We start from the raw sequence: 13,577 nt of genomic DNA on the forward strand, positions 1-13,577 counted from the left end.
ACCAATTCCCATTTTCATCTTGATAGTGCTTCAAAGATCACTAAGGCAGGAGAAAGGGACTAGATAAATAGCGCTGTGTTATGGCTACTGATGATTCTGCCCAGAATTGTCTTCCATCACTTAAACTGCTATACCATTGCCCAAAACAAGTCACAAGTTGATTCTTAACTTTAAAGGGAGAGAGAAACACCATCATATGCTTCGATGAAGTGATGACCCAGAAATTTTGATGGACAGCATTAATATCTAATACATTGTTTGTTTATATATAAATAGCACAAAAGAAAGTATGAAGATCTATACATAACAAATAAAGTCCAGGACTTATTCAGCATCATTTTTTAACAATACATACTCTCTTTTACTTTCAACTATTAATAAAGCTTTACAAAAAATTTAATTTTGTGATATTTGAGTAGTTAGTGAAAAATTGAAGATGTAAAATTTGTAAATTTGCAGGAGTTTCATTTTGTCATATCCATAAAGTTTAAAACATATCCTTAAAATTTCAAAAACACAACATTTTACTTTGGGATCTGGAGTTAAACCTGGACAATTGTATTTTTGTAAAAAACATTAGCAGTATGTGATTTGCCTGGAATATAGTAATCAAGTTTCCTTTGGAATAATCAATATGTTTCTGTTTTCGTTTGTAAAGTTCTTATATTTTTAGATGCATCCCACCAATGTCCTTTTTAACACTTTTAATGTTTTAAAAAGTCTGTAAGATGAGCTATTTGAATAAAGAAGAAGTAAATATTCCTTTTATTCTTTCAAATATTTTTTCAAGTTATCATCACTTCAAGAATCCCTCCAGGTACTTTTGATATGCCCTGTTTTCTTTGGTGCTGCTGAATGAACCAATTTAGATTCTTATTATAGGCTCAAAATGCCAAGCTTTTTTTCCACACAGTGATTCTGTTTGTGTTTTTGTTTATTGCTGTTATTGTTTCTTCCTCTCTCCCCTTCAGTATTAATTCAGATTCAGTGAGTGCCTGGCTTCCAGGCATTTGCATCGCAATAACTCCAAGTGGCAAGCTAGTAGGCTCTGGCCTGTAGCCAGAGGGGCCGAGCTTCCCTGAGCTTCCTTGTGCTTTCACTACTTCTTCAATGGATCTTTGGTATTAGCTTAAAAAGGTGCAATAAATCGGGCTGTTTCCTCAGTTGGAATGCTATGATTGAATTAAAGAACATTTTAATATTTTACATGAATCTCAGAACATCTGTTAAAATCTAGCTGAATATGCTGTGGTCTAATGGACTGGAAAAGCATTTTGTGACTGTCCACTCTAGTAATTTTCTCAGCTGCCTTTCTTATTGTTAATGTTTCAGCAATTGCGTTCTGTGTCACTGAGTGGTCAGAGCAATTTCCGCTCACAAGTCAAAGCTAAGCAGTTATCCTCTTTATCTTTTATTTTTTGAGGGGGGGGGTGGTGGTGAATTGTGGCAGATATCTTCATCTAAAATCCCTGAAGGCTCAAAAATGTTTGTGGCCAAAGAAAGCATGAAATCTAAACAGAAATTATTAGCCTACTTCAATAATCCTCTTAAGAATTTATATAACACATATATAAGAAGTATACTTGTTTTTTTTTTTCCAGAATTGAAGTCCAGAGAAAATAAATTTAAAAAATGGTTTGGATATTTTCTCTTTCACATATACACACAATAGAAAGGGAACAACTTTTCAATATTTCATGATTTCAAAATGAAATGTGAGGAAGATACTTTAAAACACTAGTTTCATCTATCACTAATGTAAATTTGTTCATTTGTCTATCAATTTAACAACTTCTTTTATTCTTTGCTACATTTCAGAAATGATACTAGGTTCTGTACTTAAAAATGGTTTGTAACATCCCTGATAAGAGAAACTAGGAAACAGATAATTAAATTGGATAAATATAAGTAGAGTACATGGGAACATTTGGTTGAGTCCAATACCAATTTACAACAAATGATTTTTTGTTGTCTCTCTTTCAATCTCAATTTTTGTCTCCTATAGGCAAGGAATCTATTCAAATTGTATTTAATTTAGTGTCTTGCATTTTGTATTGCAAATACATATCTTCTTAGTCTTTTTGTTAACTGAGTGGGTAATTTTTTTCTCTCTGACTAATGAATGAAAAGTGGAAGGGCCCATTTCATACTCAGTGAAATGTCTCTGAATAACACATTTAAAATTACCAGTCCCTCCCAATCAACAATCTTTATGAGACTGTTCACTTTATTTTCTGCATTGTATTTATTGACATTTAGAAAGCGAAGTATTTTTGTGTAATTGTTGTATGCTTTCCCATGCTCTGAAAGGCACACATTTGAATGTAAGATCAACAAAGGCAAAGTATTTCTTCAATTTTTCTACTGATTTTATTTTCTTTCCTTTTAGGTCTATAATAGAGCTTGGAATATAGAAAGTACAGAATAAAGTAGCAATTATCAGTGGAGAAAGGTATGTGATAAGGTGGAGTATAAGTATTTTCCAAAATGTTGGATATATACATATGCGTGGATGTACATGTACATATGCCTATATGTAAACATACATATACAAACACATGTACATACATATATATACACATATATTTTATTTCTTTTTATAGATTACTATATATGAAATGTACAAAATACACTTTTTAAATACAAAATGCTATACATGTATGGATAAAATACTAGTTGCACACACATACATAGACACTTGTTCCTGCGTGCTTGAGTTTTCATATTATTTCTCTTTAAATTGTTCATTTACATTGTACATATTTTTATATATGGTGTAGTCCACCACTAAATGCATTAAAGAAGTAAGTATAGAAAGGGAATTAACTTAAGGGCTTAGATGAGAATAGATTAATATTAAACCACTTAGAATGTTGCAGTTTAAGAGTTCAAAGATTACAGATTTCTGATTATGGTAACGTCTTGGTATGGCAATGGAATATGAAGTTAAAGTGGACTGCAGTGAAAATTGCTTCAGTGAATTAATTTAAGGATTTGTGAGGCCAGGTTTAATAGGCTGCCTATAGCTCTCGATATCAGGAAGGATGATGACAGGTTAGTCAATTAGAATAAAAGTGTCATGCAGGAGCCTAAGCTAATTTGGGAAAGTAACCATGAGTGTGGTAGAGTCATCAGATTACTATAGCTACAAAGATATTGAAATTCTGCAGTGTATTTTTACTAATAGCCTTAAAATCAACACATATTTTCAGCTTCCCGTCATTTTCCTTACCTCTGTTTTTCAAAGTGGATTCAGAGAAGTTCCTACTGTAGGGTCTGTCCCCTGTAGTTCTTAAGACAGTGTAGACGCAGAGCAAAGTAGTACCGAAACTCTAGTTCCTCTTTTCTCCTCCACCAATTAGGTATGAAGAATTCAGACTCCACAGACAATCATATAGTGTTATGACTACTCTAATGGAGAAAGAAAACATCCTTTACATTGATATTATTTTCCTATAATCATGACCAACATGTCATAGATTATTTTTTCCTTTGTGATGACACAGATTGATCTAAACCTTTCAAATTTTGACCTCCTGAAAACAATGCTGCATGACCAACCTCTAGATTCATACCTGTATTTGTTGCTGTTTTTGTTCTCCCTACTCAGAAGTAGCATTTGGGCAACAGACCATGATTATCCATTCCATGATTGAGGTTTCTGTGCCTGATTTATAAACATGTCATCCCTTGTTATCCCATTTTATACGATTGAATTCCTGATTTGGTTGCTTCTTTTCCAGGATCCTGTCAAATTTTCTTATATATATATATTTTTTATATATTGTAGACTATTTTCACTGAGGAAATAAAAGTTATTGTTACCAAACAATGTTTCATCTATTTGAAAACAAGCATGATATTTACATGGCTTTTTCCTTTCTTTAAATTTTCTGTTTTTGGACAAATCTTTTGATCTTCACTATCTTTGGTACATTATCCTTGACAGACAACACTTCAGAGAAAGAAACAAACAAAAGCTTGTTTATAATAATCTTCCTTATTCTACATATTGAGTAAAGAGTGAAAATTGCATACATTATTGGGACTTGCAACACACTGATGGACCCTCTGTCAGCTAGAAGGCTCATTTTTTTCATACTAATGTTAAACCAAGTGATACTTATTGTAAATTTTAGTTGTTTTACTGACTGAAGTATAATCATAACTATTCCTTGTTCCAGCCAAATTATATTCAGCCGATTTTTCTACATGCTCATATTCTTTTAGGGCCTTGACTCAAACATATAACTTACATTTATAAGGACCATTGTTCTTCATCCATGAAATCCATGAAATAGGCCAGTTCCTCATGTGTAACTTTAACCTCCTGAATATACTGAATGAATTCTACCAAATGGAATAAAAACCTGTTGAATGGAACATAAATTTATTTAAAAAAAATAAACAATTCTTAGAAGCCAGAAGGGAACTCAAACTTAGACTAAAAATAAGACAAAGATATTGAAGGAAATTAAAAAAGATTTTTTAACCAGGGCACCTGGGTGGCTCAGTGGGTTGAACATCTGACTCTTGATTTTAGCTCCAGTCATGATCCCAGGGTTGTGGGATTGAGCCTCACAATGGGCTCCATTCTGAGCATGGAACCTGCCTAAGATTCTCTCTCTAGGGGCACCTGGGTGGCTGAATCAGTTAGGCATCCGACTCTTGATCTCAGCTCAGGTCATGATCTCACAGTTTGTGACTTTGAGCCCTACATCAGGCTCTGCTCTGAATGCTTGGAAGCTGCTTGGGATTTTCTCTCTTGCTTTCTCTCTCTGCTCCCCTCCTGTTCATGTGCTCACTCTCTCTCAAAAATAGATAAAACTTAAAAATAAAAAAAGATTCTTTCCCCCTCCCTCTTCCCTCCTATATGTGGTCTTTCTCTCTCTCTCTAGAATAAGCAAAAAAAATTAAAATATGATATATCATATATATATGATATATATTAATATATAAATATAAATATATATAAATATATAAATATATATAAATATATATATAAAGATTTCTTAATCACGTAAACTGTGTACCAGGTATGAGGCATTTTTTTTTAACGAGAGAGAACGTAAACATATTCCATAAAAATCATTCTAGTTGACTTGAGGTAAAAACATCATGCTAAGTAAAATAAAATTTTCAGGAAGGAGAAATAAAAGAGAATGTAAGGAAAAGGAGAAAAGTTTAGCCCTACACATTTAGTCAAAGACAAGATATATGTGAGAAATTTATCTCTCAGAAAATTTAAGTATGACCTGATAGTGCATAATAACTCCAAGGCCCATCAGTTCCTGAATTTGAGTGGATGAAAGTAAAATTAATGACCAGTGTAGTGGCTCATCAGTCATGACTGATTTAGCTTTTTAAGACAGTGATTTAATTCTTAGCATTGGCTGGTAAAGGCAAAAGTTTTGAGTTATTTATTGCTTAGTTCAGAATTGAAATGTTTAGTGCAATAAGAGAACAAATAGGAACTAGCTAGTAGTTCCAGTTGCTCACTAAAAATCTAGAAATGAAAAGAAAAAAACTATTTGAACTCTGATGAAATTCAGATCCAAATAATGGGAAACAGAGTAACAATTGTTGGAAGAGATGGAACCTTATCAGGAGAGGACTATGAGATTTGATTGTTGAGAATATTCTGGGAAAGAAAAGTCTGGATTGTTTCCCTTCTGTCTTTAATGTTGTGACTCTGCAAGCCCAAAACTAAAGGTATGACAAAGCCATTATGAGGTTAAAGCTGAAAATCTGTCCCACATTTTACTCACACTTGCAAGCTACTGGGGATGTTCATGGTACCCTAAACCTCATAAGATAGCATAATGTATAAATAAAAAAATAATTTACTTATTTTGCACCACTGGCCCAGATCTTATAATCCTAGATTCTTGCCAGATCCATTCATATCAAGAAGGCAGCAACCCAGTAGAGCGAATAGGTAGGGTAATGTTAAGGGAATGCTGGCCTATTACTAGGCTAAAGAAACAAGAGTTTCGGGGTGGCTGTTCCTGCAGATCTCTAAACTCACCCAATCCAGAATATGGGGAATTATTAAGAGGATAACTGAACTTAAAGCTAAAGAACAAGGTCTATGATGCAGTGATTTGGAAGCAATACAAGGCAAGGTTTACATGGAATGGTGGGACTCACTGAAATCTTAAATTTACACCCCTCCTCCACTAATGTGAACAGCACATTTTAGGGTCTCACTAAGATTTTCATCTCTACTTTTGGCTACAGGAAGGTGTCACTAGCCTAAATACGGAGAATATTAAGCAAATCAAGATGAGTTCACATGGGAAAACTTAGCATACAATTAGGGAGGACATAAAAATGAAAATGGTCAAATAAAAAAAACAACCTATACAAATGAAACAAAAATGGAGAAAACCGATTGAACAGAAATGCATAATAATATTTTGAAATCCAAAATGATACTATAAAAATTGGAAACAAGAAATAATAACAATAGGATTAAAGAAGTACTCAACTGACATAGAAATGAAAACTGAGTGCATAAACTGAATAGAAATCCAATCAGATAGTTCAGGAAATCCAATAGTATATTCACACCACAGAAGGTGAACACTGAAATTGTTCAGTATTGCTCTGAAATACTGCAGCAACTTAAAGAGATGGTCTAAACCACTGTAATACAGAAGGCAGATAAAATCAATGACAGCATATATAATTCCATGAATCAAATATATATGAGACTGTAAACAGTATATCAAAATGTTGCTTTCAAATTGAACAGTTTACAAATATAGAATCTTTAGAAAGATAACAAACTCTTAGAAAGTTAGTAAGTTGGAACACTCTGAAAAACAATTTTGAAATATTTAAGTAAATTAATTATGATTGCCCTTTAACCTAATGAGCCAATCCTGGTCCAAAGAGGTATACCTATGCTCTGTTTCATGTTATTTGTGTTAGCAAGGGGGCAACATAGTGACCATCAATAAGAAATAATCAGCATCTAGTAAAATATCATATATGTCCATAGAGAAACATAGAAATATCTTTAAATTTAATGCACAAAGCCAACTATGCAAAAGTAAAATTATGGAACAAAAACACCATTATGTATTTAGCATAGACAAATGCATACTTAAGGAACTTTGTCAAAGATGTCAGAGTAAGTGTGTATGGCAGCCCTGGAGGGGGTAGACGGAAAATAAAAGGAAATCAGAATGAAGTGCCCAGGTGGCTTGGTTGGCTGAGCATCCAACTTTGGCTCAGGTCATGATCTCATAGTTCGTCGGTTTGAGCCCTGTGTCGGACTCTGCACTGATAGCTCAGGGTCTGGTGCTTGCTTCATATTCTCTGTTTCTCTCTCCACTCTTCCCCCGCTTGTGCTCTCTCTTTTTCTCTCTCTCTCTTTCTCTCTGTCTCTCTCTGTCTCTCAAAAATAAAAAAATAAACATTTAAAAGAAAAAAGGAAACAATGAAATGGAAAAAAAATAAAATCATATAGGGTTTTACCTGAATCTGTGTATATGATATATTGTGAACTTAATAGTAAGATAAATAAACCTCTATATCTGTAGTCTAAAATTTTAAATTAAAAACATATTTCCATACAAAAACAATTTTAAAAAAGAAGTTACCTCTTTTAGGAAAAATTATGTCAGCATATAACACTGAGAATAAGGAACTGTGCATTGTTTTGTTGATTCTGTCTTTGTTCTCAAGAATAATTATTGACCTTTAGGGCAGCTGGGTGTCTCAAATGGTTGAACGTTGGCTCAGGCCATGAGTTCACAGGTTCCTAAGTTTGAGCCCCTCATTTGACTTGTTGCTGTCAGCATAGAGCCCATTTCGGATCCTCTGTCCCCCTCTGTCTCTGGCCCTCCCCTGCTGATACTCTCTTTCTCTCTCTCAAATATAAATAAACATTTAAAAAAGAATAATTATCGGCCTATATATGGTAAATCAAATAATATTATGAAATATGTTAAATATGAATGAGGTAACAAGATTAAGTAGAATATATAACTAATACATATGAATTCAATATTCATACATGTGAATTAAATATTTATATCGAATATATTTCTCTCCAGAAAATAGTCCTACAGATAATGAATGGAAATGGAAATAAAATTGTCTATCCAATTAAGTTTTAGATGTTTGCTGGTAATAACAGATATACAAACAATAGTAAGCAACTGCAATTCTAATTATTAAAAGAAAATCATGTGAATTTATCAAATTAAAAATTAGTAAAGATAATGTTAATCATTCAGCAAGATCTGAGAAAAGTTTAAAATAGCCTCATTTAAATCCTTTTTAAAGGACATATTGATTTTTAGGAACCAGATTAACTTCACTAAGAATGCTGTAACCCAAATATCACATTGCATAAGTTGATTGGTTTCTAGATGTATAAAAATTATACATATTGTGTTTGAATTGTTGAACTATGCAATTAAATAGATTCATAATAATAACTTGATTTCTGCTTCCATCTATAATGGAATAAATGAGATAAGATTTAAACTCTTGCCTTAATTTTTTTCCTTAAGCAGAGAAAAATATGAATCAATGTGGTCACAAATTAGACAACACACAGTACGTGGCAATAATCTATGAGATAAAGAAAATAAATGTGATCTCTCTGATTGCTCAGGCTTGGCATCTAGTTGTAGTTTCCATGCAACACTGCAGGAACAGTGCCGTTGAATAAAAGAAGACAAAGGTTAACATCAGAGAAGCCAAGGTGGATGCATGTATCTGGGCCGGTCTAAGGAGAAACCACCTGAGGCCAGGGATAAAACCAAAGGAAAGTAGTAAGCGAAATAATTCCCAGATTTCCACAGGTCTTTTAAGAGGCTGTGCTTTCACAATTCAAACAGAGAGAGTTTGTAATACAAAGGGTGTTAGGTATATACCCTCAAATGTGTCTAAACTTAGTAGGGGAACTAATATAACTTTAATCAAGCTAAAAATTTAAGCTAAGAACTCTAAGACTTCACTGTAATGAGGCCTAAAAGTCAATCATGCAAAAAAGCATTCAAATAACTTTGTATTCTATATCTAATATTATTTAAAGGAATGAAACAAAATTTAGCATCTGACAATATAAAATTGACAATTCTTGGCATCCAATATAGAAGTATCAGGTACACAAAGCAATAGGATAATATGACTCATGATCATGATAAAAAAATTTAAAAAAACAAACATTAGAAACATAAAAATGAAGTAATGATATAAATAAAAGACAAGAACATTTAAATAGATATTATAAGTATTCCTTGTATGTTTAATAAATTAGAAAATTGGTTTTAATAAAAAGAAATAAATATCTTTTTTTCAGTTACATCAAAGCCTAGGTTTTATTTATTTATTTATTTTTACAAATAGTTTATGGTTAAGTTGGTTTCCATATAACACCCAGTGCTCATCCCCACAAGTGCCCTCATCCATGCCCATCTCACCCCTCCCCCCCATCAGTCCTCAGTTTGTTCTCACCATTCAAGAGTTTCTCATGGTTTGCCAAAGAGAAATACATTTTAAATCAAATTGAAATTCTGAAGATGAAAGATAAAATATTTGCAAAAAATACAACAGACAAAATGAATAACATATTAGACCATGCCAAGTTAAAATAATCAGTAAACTTGAAAATAGAGCACAGAAATAAGTCTGAAAGCACAAGAGCTTCAGTGACTTGTGTGACAATATCATACAGGCTTTCATATGTGTAAAATGAGGAAGCAAAAAATTAAAGAAATAATGGCTAAATGCTTTCCAAAAACCACAAAATATTTAAATCCATACATATGATAATTTCAGTATGAATAAATCTCTAATTATAACAACTGAGAAAAGTTAAACAAAAAAGATTACACACTGTAGAATGCACATAATGTAAGAATATTGTTACACTAAGCAGGTCAGTGGATGGCACTGGTTGCCATCCTGGGCAACACCCAGGTTGGTGGAAGGCAAATTGACTGTCAAGGTACATTAGAGAATTTTCTAAGATAATAGAATTCTTATATAGTATGATTTTATGGTGGATATTACTGTATATATTTGTAAACCCTACAGAAGTTGGTGAATTTTAATAAATTTGAATGATACCCTAATGAAGATAATTTTAAAGAAATGATTTTTATGAAAAAAAGGAGAACATAATTTAGGAGATTTCCAGATATATATCTTTCAACATCGGGCCATATCTCGTGAAATTTTGACACAAAGGGAGTTTCCAATGTTATCTATTGTAAAATTAAAACAATCTGTTTTATTTTCCAACTTTAATACTTCTAAATTATTTTTACTATCCTCAATTTACCACTTACATAGATGTTCATATGCTTATACGAAAAGAAATATGTAGTGTCCATACTTTGCCAAAATTAAGTGTCCAGTGGTACCAGGACTATAAATTAAATTATCATAGCTAGAATATCTCTCTCTATCCTTACTTGATTCCAGGACATATGGATGGTAGAAATGAAAGACAAGCATATTTTTGATTGAAACACATTGTCAGTTAACTTTAGGCTCACTTTTTGGCCTAGGATGTACAGGATTACTACATATCTAGCTCATTATTTGGGTCCTGACAAAGTCTAAGTGAATTAGATTTCTATTTAATGGTTAGTGCAGTATCTAGCATCTGGACATTTTTTTTCAATCCTTTATCATCATTTAATTCAATTATCCATTATCATCCTAATCAATATTATATTATATATGAATTATAGTTCTAGGCAAAGCATAGAATTATTAAAACATAAATTTTGAAAGTTACATCAGTTTAGATGTCTATAAAACTTGCCCTTAACTTGCTTGTTGTTTTTCTTTTAATATTTTATTTATTTCTGAGAGAGAGAGAGAGAGAGAGACACCATGAGCAGGGAAGGATCAGAGACTGAGGGAGATACAGAATCTGAAACAGGCTCCAGGCTCTGAGCTAGCTGTCAGCACAGAGCCCGACGCGGGGCTTGAACCTACCAACTGCGAGATCATGACCTGAGCCGAAGTCAGATGCTTAGCCAACTGAGCCACCCAGGCACCCCAACCGTTACTTGCTTCTGATTTAATCTATAGTTATAAAATAATTTGTCATAATTTTTAAATCTATTGTTTTTCTAATAAGTAGATAGGCAGTTTTTACATTCATATTAGATTCTAAAAGTATATAGGCTCAGACTTTTCTTCTAAGGTAAATTTCTTGAAAAATAAATGCAAGCAATGTTTAAAATGTGAAAAGTAAGGAGTTTAGAGGGATAATGGCAGCAGAGTTGGAGGATCATCGGTTCACCTTGTCCCATGAACACAACCAGATAGCTATCAGATCATTCCAGAAATTCATCTCAAGACTGACAGAACAAACTCTGCCACTAAAAGTAGAGAAGAGGCCACATTGAAGAAGGTAGGAAATGCAGAGATATGATTTGGGAGAGGACCTATCAGGGCAACTGTGGGGAGGGAGCTACAGTCACAGAGAAGGGCAAGAGATGGACCAGCAAATAGAGGAGCCCACATAGTGAAAAGGAATCCCCATAGCAGTTGAGTTGGGGGCAGTCTGATTTTAAGTTCTTGAAACCAGCAGGGTTTAAGGTCTGGAGTTTTATACTTTTTTTTTTTTTTAAGTTTATTTATTTATTTTGAGAGAATGCATGTCCAAGCAAAGGAGGGTCATAGAGAGAGGGAAATAGAATCCCAAGTAGGTTCTGCACTGTCAGTGTGGAGCCTGATGCAGGGCTCAGTCTTAGAAAACCTGAGATCATGATTTGAGCCAAAATTAAGAGTCAGATGCTTAACCAACTGAGGCACCCAGGTGCCCCAAGTCTGGAGTTGTAAAGGTCAGAGTGCTTGGCTATGAAAGAGCTCAGAAGGTATTGAGGCTGCTCTTGGAGAAAAGGCAGGGCAAACATACTAAAGACATATAGCATCGAAACAGCAATATGAAGAGGACCTGGGGCAATTGTGAGTAGGTTAGTTGCTCATCTAACAGTGTGTCCCAGAGAGGCATCAATCACAGGGAGATCCCCCCCCCCCAGAAGAAAGGAACTGCCAAGCACCATTTTCATCCTCTAACCTTCAGCATAAATGCAGAGCCACCTGTAGAAGCCAGCATGGAATGGACACTTGCCACCTAAATTGCTTACATTAAGCCCCACTGCACCCCACCCTCTGCACTCTGGTGGAATTGTCCTTCCCAGTAATGTTTGACTCAGTCCCAACTTGGTGGGATCCATGTCCCAGAAGACCTGCCCAAACCCTTGCTGACACTGTGTCTCCTGACCGAGGAGTTTTGCAAGGCCTTTGTTCAGGTGGTGGTGGCAATAGGTCTCATTTTATAAGCATACCAGAGTACACCTATATGAAGAATAAAGGAATACAAATACAGATATATCACTAAAGAAAACCAGCAAACCATGAAAGTGAGAAAGACAAGAAAGGATCAAGAAAAATCTTCAGAAACAATGGCAAAACAAGTAATAAAATATCTGTCAATAATTATTTTGAATGTAAAGAGACTAGATTCTCCAATCAAAACATAGGGTGACAGAATGGATTAAAAAAATAAGACACATGTATATACTATGTACAGGGGACTCGCTTTAGACCTAAAGACCAAGGGGACTCGCTTTAGACCTAAAGACCACCTGCAGATTGAAAGTGAAAGGATGGAGAAACATTTATCATGCTAATGGACATCACAACAAAGCCAGGATAGCAATACTTATATTGGACAAAATAGACTTTAAAACAAAAAACTGCAATAAATAAATAAGTAAATAAAAGTAAAGCAAAACAAAGACAGCAACAAGAGACAAAGAAGGACAATATATAATAACAAAGGGAGCAATAGAAAAATAAGATATGACAGTTGTAAATATTTATGAACCCAACCTGAAAGTACCAAAATACATAAAACAATTAATACCAAACATCAAGGAACTAATTGATAATAATACAAATAATAGTAGTAATACAATAACAATAATACAAACTTACATCAATGGACAGATTGTCTAAACAGAAAACCAACAAAAAAACAATGGCTTCAAATAATACACTTGACCAAATGTATTTCACAGGTATATTTAGAAAATTCCATTCTAAAACACCAGAATACAGGTTCTTTTCAAGTGCACATGGAACATTCTCCAGAATATATCACATATTAGTCCACAAAACAAACCTCAACAAATTAAAAAGATTGAAGTTATACCATGCATCTTTTCTGACTACAGCATTAGAAACTAAAAGTCAATCACAGGAAAAAATCTGGAAAGACAAGTGCATGGAAGTTAAATAGCATGCTACTAAACAATGGATAGACCAACTACAAAATAAAAGAAGAAATAAAAAAGTACTTGTAAATAAGTGAAAATGAAAACATAATGGTTTGGGGCTGCAGCAAAAACAGCTGTAAGAGGGAAGTTTATAACTTTACAGGGCAACTTCAATATGCAAGAAAAATCTCAAATAAAAAATATAACCCTATACCTAAAGGAGTTAGAAAAAGAACAACAGCAGCAGCAACAACAACAACAAAAACCCTAAAACCAGCAGAATAATAGAAATAATAAGAATTAGAGCAGAAG

General features: G+C 33.6%; 1 long non-coding RNA gene across 1 annotated transcript; it reads right to left on the reverse strand.

Moving 5' to 3' along the window:
* Positions 1–800: 800 nt before the first annotated feature.
* On the reverse strand, positions 801–4,531 carry LOC120242496. The gene is made up of 5 exons (XR_005531094.1): positions 4,502–4,531; positions 4,257–4,370; positions 3,576–3,800; positions 3,233–3,411; positions 801–1,172 (listed from the first exon to the last, which is right to left on the reverse strand). It is a non-coding gene; the product is annotated as an uncharacterized LOC120242496 (long non-coding RNA).
* Between the last annotated feature and the right edge of the window lie 9,046 nt (positions 4,532–13,577).

This window comes from Hyaena hyaena, unplaced genomic scaffold (genome assembly GCF_003009895.1).
Source record: "Hyaena hyaena isolate Hyena2069 unplaced genomic scaffold, ASM300989v1 scaffold_309, whole genome shotgun sequence".
Lineage (NCBI taxonomy): Eukaryota > Metazoa > Chordata > Mammalia > Carnivora > Hyaenidae > Hyaena > Hyaena hyaena.